The following is a 13,186-nucleotide window of genomic DNA, read 5'->3' on the forward strand; positions in this document are numbered from 1 at the left end:
CACTCTGCAGTACACAGGTACTATCACTACCAGAAGGAACAGAGGACTTTGTAGTTTACTGGGATGCGTAAAATCAGGGTTTAGGTTGCGTACTCATGCAACGTGGGAAGGTGATAGCTTATGCATCCCGACAACTAAAGACACATGAGGTGAACTATACGACCCATGATCTAGAATTGGGAGCTGTGGTCTTCGCCTTAAAAATTTGGAGGCACTACCTTTATGGTACAATGTGCACCATTTTCACGGACCACAAAAGTCTCCAACACATCCTAAATCAAAAAGAGTTGAACATGAGGCAACGAAGGTGGGTTGAGCTACTAAACGATTATGAGTGTGAAATCAAGTACCACCCGGGCAAGGATACCGTGGTAGCTAATGCCTTGAGTCGGAAAGAATACTCAAATCGTCGTGTAAAGACTCTCTCCATAACCATTCAATCCCACCTGACCTCCCAAATCAGAGCAGCCCAGCTCGAAGCCATTAAGACGGAAAACAAAGCAAGCGAAGCGTTATGAGGGATGGAAAAGAATTTCGAAGTGAAGAAGGACGAGGCATATTATTTTAAGAACCGCATTTGGATCCCTAAACTTAGGGGATTCAGAGAAGTGGTCATGGATGAAGCCCACAAGACGGGATACTCCATCCATCCGGGTTGAGACAAAATGTACTTGGATATCAAGCAACATTATTGGTGGCCTAACATGAAGGCAGAGATTGCCACCTATGTTAGCAAATGCCTTACTTGCGCTAAAGTGAAGGTGGAATATCAGAAGCCCTCGGGATTATTATAGCAACCAATAATTCTCGAGTGGAAATGGGAAAGGATTACTATGGACTTTGTGACTAAATTACCCAAGTCAACAAATGGATTGGATACCATATGGGTAATAGTTGACAGATTGATGAAATCCGCCCATTTCCTGCCAATAAAAGAATCCTACAAGATGGAAAGGTTGACGAGGATATACATCAAGGAGATTATGAGACTCCACGGAGTGCCAGTATCTATCATCTCAGATAGAGATAGTAGATTCACTTCACGTTTTTGGCAATCACTTCAGAAAGCACTGGGCACACATCTCGACATGAGCACTGTTTATCATCCGCAAACAGATGGTCAAAGCGAACGAACCATTCATACGCTTGAAGACATGCTTCGCGCGTGTGTGATAGACTTTGGAAAGTCGTGGGATACCCACTTTCCCTTAATCGAATTCTCGTACGACAACAGTTATCACTCGAGCATCAACGTTGCTCTCTTCGAGGCGTTGTATGGATGTAAGTGTAGATCACTGTTGTGTTAGGCTGAGGTAGGTGATAACCTAAAAAATCCTGGTTTAAATCTATTTTGGACTAGGACTTACTTATTGGGCCTAATGGGCCAATATCTTTCTAATTTGACTATTTTGGGCTTAGAACTCTTAAATGGGCCCTAATTGGACCCACTTTCATGAAACTTAACATTTTGGGCCATAATGGATCTAAAATGGATTAGTTTACCTATAATGGGCCTTATTGGGCCATTAAAGAATTCAATTAGATTTAATGGACTCAAATCCATCCCTTTATGCTAAGTTGGGCCGTGAACCATCCAAAGTAGCCCAATGGGCCGAAAACCTTTCTAAGAACCTCATAATTTCGAACCTAGGCTAGAAGTGGGCCAAAACTCATTCATACCATCTCCCACTAGGCCAATTTCAGCCCATGTGTATTAAAAAAAAAAGAAATTTTGCATGGAAAGGGGTTGACACCTCATTTTTACATATGGGATTTCCATACAAATTACACCTCATGTATCTAGATTATGATGCTAATCCATCATGCAATAACCCACTTGGAAATCCTCTCCTCTCTCTTTATCCCTCTCAGCCGAAGGAAGTAGCACACACATACACACATACCAAACTCCATTCCAACACTATCAAATTCTCTCAAGAACATCCTCGTTCTTTCTTTAAAATTTTGAGACTTTCTTGCATGCCAAGAAGATCTTTCACTCATAACACAAATCTTTGGTAAGTTTTTACTTAAATCCAAAGTTAAACTTCTATACCTCATGAAAAATCATCTTTTAATTCATTCAAATTCATGATCATACTCCTTAGAAGCAATCTAAGCTCAAAGACTTCTAAAGAAGCTTGTTAGGCCGAAATCTTCTCTCAAATCTTCATTAAAACCAAATCCAAACCTCTAGGTGAGTTCATACCCCTCTCTTTTCGGTTTTCACAAATTTTATGGGGGAGAATACAAGTAAAATGTGTAGATATATGTGTATGTGTATGTTGTGTGTGATTTCATGCATGTATGTGTCATTTTATGTGGTTATGTGGTAAATATGTAAACAAAAAAGAAAGAAATATCGAGATCTATGGCACAAGAAGGAAAAAAAACATGATCTAAGACATATTACACTTAACAAGTTAAGAAAAATTATCATCTAAGGTTAAAATAAGCATGTTACAACATAAAACCCATTTTTGGACTTAAATTGTCAAACAAACAAAAGTTGGGTTAAAAATTTCCATTCACGGTTTTTCTTAAGGATCAAAAGAGTTAATAAAGTTAAAATAAATGTTTTATGAATATTATACTCTTCAAAGGACTAGAAATGTAATTTGTAGCTTAATGGGCCAAATTTTGGGCTTTTCGGCCTATTGAGCCCAAAATTGCGAAAAACATAATTTTCAAGGGAATAAAATTATAAAATCCTCAAAATAGGGGTAAAATGGGTAAACAAAACTATTTCAGGGGTTAAAATGATGTATTTTCCAAACAAGGATAAAAAATGTAAACTTTTTGGATTTTGGACCAAAATTGTAAAAGTTGCAAAAGTTTGGACTTTAACCAAAAAATACTTTTCTGGAAGGGCTGAAACTACCAAAGAATAATTTTTGAGCTAAAAATATCACTTGAACAAATCTTTGGGTCAAAAGTGTCAAGAAAATGGTTTAAGGGCTTAAAATGTCTTTTTTATAAAGGACTAAAATTGTCATTTTCATTAAAGAAGGGCTGAAAAGGGTCAAACCAATATTTTGAGTCAATTATTTTATTATTAAGATATTTGGGTCAAAATTACCAAACCACAACTTATGAAAAATGAAAAGATGAATATACATAAATTTCCAAATATCGTTATAAACGACCTACCGGTCTCTTACCGATACGAATTTAACAATGGTTCAATTAAACATTTCGACAACTAAACTATACCTAAAACAAGTAAACATTCAAATCTTTGGGCTTGAAAGTTCCAATCATGCTTGTTGGGCCTTTGTGACCCATTAACATGATTTTTGGGCCCAAGGGATAATAATAAATGTTATTGGGCCTTCTATGACCAAATTTCATATTTAAGGGACCCTCAATAGCTTTTAAGTGCTATTAGGCCTTAGTGGCCCATTAACATTGCTAGTAAGGTCCAAGTAAATCAAATGCGAAATGGGTCAGCGTGTCCTTCGTATAACCAATAGCCATAAATAATACGCGGGAATAGTAGGATCTTGTAATCCTCTTCTCCTCGTTTATTAGGCATATCGTCAATCCAAGTAAACAAATACGTGTCGATAATCAATAGTAATCAAAGTCAATTGGGATTTAGTGAGTAATAACGGGTGGCACCAACATGTGTCGGTCGTAGTCTGTAGTTATTATCAAAGTCTCCTGGAGGGAGAGCGAGAGTTTGTGTATAGATCTATACGGGGGTGACTCCCCCACACCTCAGTTGTTCGCTACGGTTAGACTCAACCAGTCTAGGGTGACAAAATCCTAAGATCAATTTCGGCGTTCACCAGAGTGCCAAGACAGACAAACTAGTCATTATTATGCATGGTTATAACGACTCACATAAATAAATCCAATATTAATCAAGTAATCAAGGTAAATCAAAATCATTTACGGGATCGGATAACAATTCGAACAGGTATATGATATATTTTTTTTATTTTCGGAAAACATTGTGTTTTTCGGGGAAGTTCAATATTTTTCACTGGTACTTTTAATAAGAAGTTTTTCAACTATACACGTTTTGAAATCATCATGTATATATTTACGGATCTTCACACTTTTATATAAACAATGGTCTTTTCAGAAAACATCGGATTTTCTTGGTTGTTTTCTTACAAACTACACAACACATTTTTATATCAAACCTGCTTATGAACTCACCAATATTCCATACGTTGACCGTTTTGAAAATAACTTGTATTCTCAGGTAACAGATAAGCTGAGGAGTAGTACCAACTATGTTAGGGTGTTGTGCTTTTGAAAACTATCAAACATTTTATGTTATGGATTTTTAATGTTAAAACAATGTACTTGATGTGAACAAAGCCAGTTGTAATATATTGATGCATGGGGATGCTTATGTTATGATTCATGTATATACATTTTGATGATATTCAAATTTAGTCACGTGAGCCCTCAGACATTTCCGTCGTCTGGTTCGGTGGTGTGATACCTGGGCAGTTATGTAATCATGTCGAGGATCAATATAGCCTGATTAACTATATTCATTTGAGACATGACCAACATGTGCTTGGGGGTGACTGTGGTGTTGCAGCAGGCCTAAAACTTACCAAGTATCCATACAATAAGATGCCGATAGAACAAAACAGGCAACTTAATGTACTATAGGAGTATTTCATTAGAGTCAAACTCATTGTAGAAATTCACTTCCATGTGTTGCTACTCAGTCTTTCTTAGCGATAGTTTTACTTGCGTTAGTAATCCTTCCCTGTTTATCGCTTAGTAGAACACTTTATCTATTATATCGAGATATACCTTGTTTCATATCTTTTGATTCAAAATTCAAAGGGACTTATCATTTTTTTCTTCCTGATATAGTACAAGATGCCTCCAAAGAAAAGACCCAACAAAAAGGACAACAATCCTCCATCATATCCAGCTCCTCCACCTCCTCAATTCGATCCCGCTATGTTTCAGGCAGCTGTTACTGCCGTTGTGGCTGTCTCGATGTCACGGATAAACCCTGGGGGCTCTGGTGGACCGGGGGTGGTATTTATCCCCATAGTCACGAAGGGACTCAGGGGCACCGGAAGGAGTGCTCCTATAAAGACTTCATGAATGCAAAACCCACATCCTTCGATGGCAATGGAGGTGTTAATGCCCTGACTCGATGGTTCGAGAAGATCAAGTCCATTTTCGAAATTTGTTCCTGTTCTGAAGCCAACAAGGTGAAATTTGCCGCTTGCACTTTCACCAACAGAGCATTGACCTGGTGGAATGGTCGGGTCAAATCCCTAACCCTGCCTGTAGCAAATGCGATGCATTGGGAGAGCTTAAAGGAGCTCATGCTAGCTGAGTACTGCCCACGGGGCGAAATGCAGAAACTAGTGCACGAACTTTGGAACCTAAATATGAAGGCTTCTGATATTGCTGCCTACACTTCTAAGTTTGAAGACCTAGCACTTCTTTGCCAGGGAATGGTCACCACAGAAAGCAAGAAGATTGAGAGATACATTTGGGTATTGACACCCCCAACTCAAGGGAATGTCTTGGCTGCCTGACCAACCACTTTTGATAGCGCCAACTGCCTGGCACAAACTCTCATAGATCATGGCGTTGATATCGACAAAGTGACAGCTACTCCTGAACCAGCTAAGGGAAGTGGTGGGAAAAGAAAGTTTTGGAAGCAACGAAAGGGTCAGTCTTTGCAGGATCCCTCCAAGAAACAACATACAGTGGCAGTTCACGCTGCTACTACTCCTGCCGCTGCTCCTATAGCTCAAGCACCTACCTGTAGATATACTGGTACTCTCCCTTGGTGCAGCAAGTGCAACTATCATCATAACATTTTCGGCCCATGCCGTGAAATGCCCTGCAACAATTATGGCAAGAAGGGTCACACAACTCGAAGCTGTAGAAGACCAACTCAACCAACCAATCAGGCACCTGGAGCAGGTGTTGGTCAAGCCTGTTATGGCTGTGAGGAGGTCAGACACTACAAGAGAGACTGCCCCAAGGCAGCAACGGGTGGCAACACAGGAAGGGTGCTGGCAATGGGACATGAGGAAGCAGTCACTGACCCCACAATTGTTTCGGGTACGCTCCTCCTCAACAACTCTTATGCATGCATTCTTTTCGATTTTGGTGCGAAGAGAAGTTTTATCAGTCATGCATTCAAACATCTTTTCAAACATAAACCCCAACCTCTAACTGAAACATTTATTGTCGAGATGGCTAACGGTGAGAAAGAGAGCACTAACGACATATTCATAGGTTGGACCCTTACTTTAAACAATTATTCATTTCCCATTGATCTTATGCCAGTCTCCATAAAAAGCTTCGATTTCATCATCGACATGGATTGGTTGAGCCCCATTCGTGCTGATATTCTTTGTTACGAAAAAGCTATCCGCCTCAACCTTCCTTCTAGTGAAACCCTCATGATTTATGGTGATAAACTCAGTTCAAATCTCCGTATCATTTCATGCATCAAAACCCAAAAAATTATGCGAAAGGAGTGTCATGCATTCCTAGCTCATGTCATTAATGAGAAATAGGAAGTTAAAGACCTCGAGAGCATCCCTGAAGTCTGCAACTTTCCTGATGTCTTTCCCAAACAGTTTTCGGGAATTCCTCCAGAACGCCAAGTCGAGTTTCGCATTGCCTTAATCCCCGGAGCTACCCCCATAGCTAAATCTCAATACCGCCTAGTGCCAGCAGAAATGCAGGAGTTATCCAGCCAGCTCAATGTGCTGCTCAGCAAAGGATTCATCAGACCGAGTTCCTCACCCTGGGGAGCCCCGATATTATTTATGAAAAAGAAGGATGGATCTTTCTGGATGTTTATTGACTATCTCGAACTGAACAAACTCACTGTCAAAAACCATTACCATCTTCCTCGAATCGACGACCTCTTCGATCAACTTCAAAGAGCCAACTACTTCTCGAAAATAGACCTTAGATCGGGGAATCATCAGCTGTGAGTCCACGAGAGTGATGTTCCTAAAACAACATTTCGGGCTCAATATGGTCACTACGAGTTCATAGTAATGCCCTTCAGTCTAACCAACGCACCAGTAGTATTCATGGACCTGATGAATCGGGTGTGTCGCTCTTTCTTGGACAAGTTCGTAATTGTGTTCATTGACGATATACTTATCTATTCCAGAAGCGAGGAAGATCACAAACAACACTTGAGGTTAGTGCTGGAAACTTTAAGGACAGAGAAGCTATACGCTAAATTCTCCAAGTGCGAATTCTGGATTCGAAAAGTGACTTAGGTCACGTGGTAAGCGAGGTAGGCATACACGTGGACCCCTCCAAAATCAAGGTGATAGAGAATTGGTAGCACCAAAGATGCCTACAGAAACCCGTCAATTCTTGGGTCTTGCTGGTTATTATTGCAGATTTATCAATAATTTTTCTAGAATTACCAAACCCTTAACCACTCTGACCCATAAAGGTGTACCCTTTTGTTGGAGTGAAAAGCAAGACACTACGTTCCAAACATTGAAGCAGACCCATAAAGGTGTACCCTTTTGACGGAGGACTTCGTTGTCTACTGTGATGCATCCAATCGGGGCTTAGGCTGTGTGCTCATGCAGCGAGGAAAAGTTATTGATTATGCCTCGAGACAGCTGAAAGCAAACAAATTCAATTATACAACTTCGATCAAGAGTTAGGAGCAATGGTCTTCGCTCTAAAGATATGGAGACATTACCTCTGCGGAACTAAGTGCACTATCTTCACTGACCATAAAAGCCTACAACATATCTTAAGCCAGAAGGAGCTGAACATGAGGCAACGACGATGGGTTGAGCTACTCAGCGATTACGAGTGTGAAATACACTACCATCTCGACAAGGACAATGTGGTGGAAGATGCCCTTAGCCTGAAGGAGCACTCAAGTCGTAAGGTGAAGGCACTAACCATGACTATCCATTCCTACCTATCTGTACAAATCAGAGAGGCTTAGATGGAAGCCCTAAAACCAGAGAACGTGGCGACTGAATCCTTGAGAGGAATGGATAAGAAACTAGAGATCAAGGGAGACGGAGTCTATTATTTCAAGGACCGAATCTAGACCCCAAAGTTCGGTGGTTACAAGGAAGTTCTCATGAACGAAGCTCACAAGACTAGATACTCAGTTCACCCAGGTTCGGATAAGATGTACCTTGATCTCAAAAAGCTGTATTGGTGGTCAAACATGAAAGCCGAAATAGATACCTTTGTGGGAAAGTGTCTGACTTGCACCAAGGTGAAGGTCGAATATCAAAAGCCCTTAGGTTTGCTTCAGCAGCCGAAGATACCTGAGTGGAAGTGGGAGAGGATTACCATGGATTTCACCACTAAACTTCCCAGATCTCCGAGTTGGTACGATACCATCTGGGTAATAGTCGACCGATTGACAAAATCCGCTCACTTCCAGCCAATCAAGGAGATGTTCAAAATGGAGAGGCTCACACAAATCTACATTCAAGAGATAGTTCGACTGCACGGTCTGCCTATGTACATTATCTCCGATCGAGATAGCAGGTTCACTTTGAGGTTTTGGCAGTCCCTACAGAAAGCTCTTGGAACTACGTTGGACATGAGTACAACTTACCATCCTCAGACAGATGGGCAGAGTGAGAGAACCATCCAAACCTTGGAAGATATGTTGAGAGCATGTGTCATCAACTTCGGTAAGTCGTGGGACACCCATTTATCTTTGGTCGAGTTCTCCTACAACAACAGCTACCACACCAGTATCAAGGTTGCGCCGTTTGAAGCCCTATATGGTCGTAAGTGCAGATCCCCTATGTGCTGGGCTAAGGTAGGCGACGCGCAACTAGCCAAGGGACAAGTCCCCGATAGCACTCTCACAAGCTTAGAAATCATTTGCGAAACCACAGAAAAGATCGTACAAATCAGAGAATGACTGAAAGCCTCACGAGATAGAAAAAAGAGCTACGTTGATAAACAACAAAAAACCCTTGGAGTTCTAGGTTGGAGACCGTGTTCTGTTGAAGGTCTCACCCTGCAAAGATATGATACGCTTTGGAAAGCGTGGAAAGCTAAATCTGAGGTACATAAGAGCATTTGAGATCCTCGCTTGGATCGGTCCCGTAGCATACAAACTCTGTTTACCTCAAGAGCTTAGTAACATACATCCTGTCTTCCACATCTCAAATCTTAAAAAGTGTTTATCCGACGATACCCTTATGATCCCTCTCGATGAGATTGAAATTAACGAGAATCTTAACTTTGTGGAAGAACCAATCGAAATCATGGACCGGGAGGTCAAGCGAACAAAACAAAGTCGCATCCCGATAGTGAAGGTTCACTGGAATGCCAAGCGGGGAACTGAATTCATTTGGGAGTGAGAGGATTCAATGAAACAGAAGTATCCCCATCTTTTTCCAAATCCATGATTACTAATCTATTTTCGAATTTCGGGACGAAATTACCTCTAACGGGGGGATGATGTGACAACACAAAACTTTTATTTTGTATGATTGGTTAGTTATATCAATATTAAACTCGATTCCATTAACTTTTAACGCCGTTTATGGGTTCGTTTAAGTGTTCTAAGCTTGAGTACAGCCGGGAATGAGATTAGGAATGAGTCAACGAGTCGTATAGGAACAAAACCGGGCCATATGCCCTCTTGGGAGGTGTGTACGGCCGTACACATGGGTGTGCGGCCGCACACCCACCCCATAGCCTCACACACACCTCTATAAATAGGGGGAGACCCCTTCATTCACTATTTTTCCACTTTGGTTGCACTCTACTTTCTCTCTCTAGAATCTTCATCCAAGAACACTCCAAAGGCTTCCAAAAACGTAAGTATTCTATCATCTAGCTTGACATGCTTGTAAGACATCTTGATGAAAGTCTTAATTTGTCATGTTCTTCATCCTTTGAAGGTGTACGGCCGCACACCTTCATAAGGTGGCCGTACACACCTAAAAGACTCTCCAAAGTGAGAGTTTGACCCTCATCTAGTAGCTTGGACTTGGTATTAACCTTGAATCACCTGAAAATCGACATTTTGGGCTTAGATGAAGAGTGTACGGCCGTACACCCCTATGTATGGCCGCACACACACTCTGTACAGCCGCACACTCCTATGTACGGCCGCACACACACTCTTATGGCCTTACACCCACTTTAATCTTGATATTTGACCTTAAATTTGCAAAAACCACTAAGTATGGGACCTAGAACACTCCTTGGATGCTTGTAAAACATTGGAAATGCCTCAAAAACACTCCCGATCATGAGTGTACGTCCGTACGCTCATGGGCCGTACACACCCTTAGGGTGGTCGTACACCTCCCTCGTTCGACCATTTATGGTTCCGACACTCATTTCAAGCATTTCCAGGTCCTTAGGGTGGTTTCTCATCATGTTAGTCATGAAATACCCTAATCTAGTACATATATGTGTTACTATATGTTAATAGGATCCACATGCATACGAAACATCAATTGACGCTTAGCACTTATACCGATCGTACATCTGGATCCTACGTTAAACTGTGAGTTCATACCCCTACGCTTTTATAGTTTTTAAAACATTTTCAGGGGGAATACAAGCTAAACATAATGGTTTTCGCAACTTAAAAACTGATGCAATTACAACAAGTTTTACATTAAACATTTAGATTCTCTATCCCTTTTGTAATATGCTAAGCATAAGGGACGTTTGCTAAACATAATTGCATAGTTTTCAGAATAGTACACTAACACAACTTACCAGTCAAAATATAATAGGTATAGTTTGGGAAATTCAACTCCGGTTTTACAGATTCAAACTACGTACAAAGTCACACATATAAACTAATACAGGTTTAGTTTATCCATTACTACATATAGAAAGCAAGAGTATCTTATCAAATAATTATTTCGTGTATAATTATTTATACTCTACAACGTATACAACGATTTCGAACACGAGAACAACAGAACAACACATAAACTAGTTAATACAGGATTGTGAGACCTATATTCGTTATGCGCTTTGGGGTACCAGTAAAGCCTCACCTTTAGTATAACCAGAGTCTCCTGGAGGGAGAGCATGAAATTTGTGAATAGATCTATTCGGGACTGACGATCCTACACCTGAACTATTAGCTACAGTTAGGCAGGCATGCCTGGGGTGACAAATTTTTTAATCATACGATGCTTGAAGAAACGTTAAGGAGGTTCATCGGTCATATTAGCATAGTTATACGAACTCACAATAGTATAAACTAACCTTTGTTTACGGGATTTCTTTCTTCCATAGTTTTAGTTTAATTAATAAAACTACATATCTATTTACTGGAGGGTATTCCAGGGATTCAACTATTGGTTTTATTTTGAGTAATAAAAGTACTATTCATACTGGTGATAGCCAGGGTTTTCAAACAGAACATACACTACATATTAGTGGTAGCCAGAGTTTTCAAACAGAAAATACACTACATACTGGTGGTAGCTAGGTTTTTCAAATAGAACATACACTACATACTGGTGGTAGCCAGGGTTTTCAGACAGAACATACACTAAATACTGGTGGTAGCCAGGGTTTTCAAACAAAACGTACACTACATACTGGTGGTAGCCAGGGTTTTCAAACGGAACATACTTTTCATATAGTAATCAACAAACATGTTAGAAAATATTGGATTTTCTTGGAAAGCATGCATACATATTTCAAAACTTGATAATAATGTTTTTGCTACAAACGATATTTTACTTAGAATGAAAAGAAATCATTTGTACAAATTCAGTGACTAGCTTTCAATACAAAAACATGCTTATGAACTCAACAACTTTATGTTGATACGTTTTCAAAACCGCTTGTATTCTCATGACAACGATAGACAGGTACCTTCGCTAGCTTTTGGAGAAGACGAAACATTTTGGAGTCTCATCTTTATCTTTTGTTTATACTGATTTATACAAACTATGTTTTCAAACAGATGTAAATATTCATATTGTAATGTAATGGTTGTGTTTACTTTGATTGCTATGATACAATTGTTGTGATACTACGCATGACGACACCCGCCCCCGGACGTTTCCGCCGATACTCCTAACGGATCGGGGGTGTGACAACAGTGCATCTTACGGCAGGGGCTGTTGTGATGGTAATTACACTTATTGCACTTGGGCACGCTCCCTGCATATTGTTTTCCTGTCATAGGGGTTGCACCGGTTGTTGCAACATGAACAACCACAACTTGTTGTTTCTTGGTAGATGGCTGTGTTGCTTGGCTTTTCTTCTTATCCCAGAATTTCCTATTGTTGATACTTGTTTTGGCTGGTTCTGAGATAGTAGAAGTAGTTGTGGTTATTTGTGATGGGACTCCATGGTCAATGAGTCTCTGGGCCAACCGCTTGGCACTGTTGAATGTAGAGGGGTTCGAAGCCAAGACATTTCCCTGAAACGGAGGTACCAACCCCCAAATGTATCTTTTGATCTTCTTGTTCTACGTGGGGACCATACCTAGACATAGGGCCACCAAGTAACTGAATCTTGCCATATAGGCCACTATGTTGAAACCTTTCATCTTAAGGCTCCATAGCTCTTGCTCGATGTCACACCCCGAAAACCAAAGGCGGAAACATTTCCGGGGTTGACTCCACGTTGAGTATCACATCCAATGCACATAGTAATCAAAGTAAATAACCATTACATTACATATAATTGAAAGTTTACATTTGTTTCAAAAGTAAATTGTACAAGTGTGATACATAATATAGATATGAAAAAAATGAGACGAGTCTTCTACACACTCCGTCTTCACCAAAAGAGATCTCCGGGTACCTGTCTAATGCGGACCTGAGAATACAAGCGGTTTGAAAATCAGCATAAAGCTGGTGAGTTCATAAGATATTTGTTTTCTGAAAAATGTACCAGTTTCCTTTAGTTTTCCGAAAAGGTTTATTATCCAAGAAAATCCCATATTTTCTTATGTAAAACAGTTTAGTTATCTTTCATTACAGTTCAATCACGCGTTATATGTTACCCCAGGAAAATCCCATATTTTCCTAAATGCAAGACCGATTGAATATCACAGAGTATAGTTTAATACACAAAACTATATATTGAGAATCATGGGATTACTATCCCGAATTAGATATAAAATACTTTAATATATGTGAACTGTAGATGGAAAGTAGTTTGAAAAACTTGGGACTAACATCCCGTACTACATATAGATTTAATACCATGGGACTATCAT

This window comes from Lactuca serriola, chromosome 5 (genome assembly GCF_051521515.1).
Source record: "Lactuca serriola cultivar US96UC23 chromosome 5, Lser_US96UC23_V15, whole genome shotgun sequence".
Taxonomy (NCBI): Eukaryota; Viridiplantae; Streptophyta; class Magnoliopsida; order Asterales; family Asteraceae; genus Lactuca; species Lactuca serriola.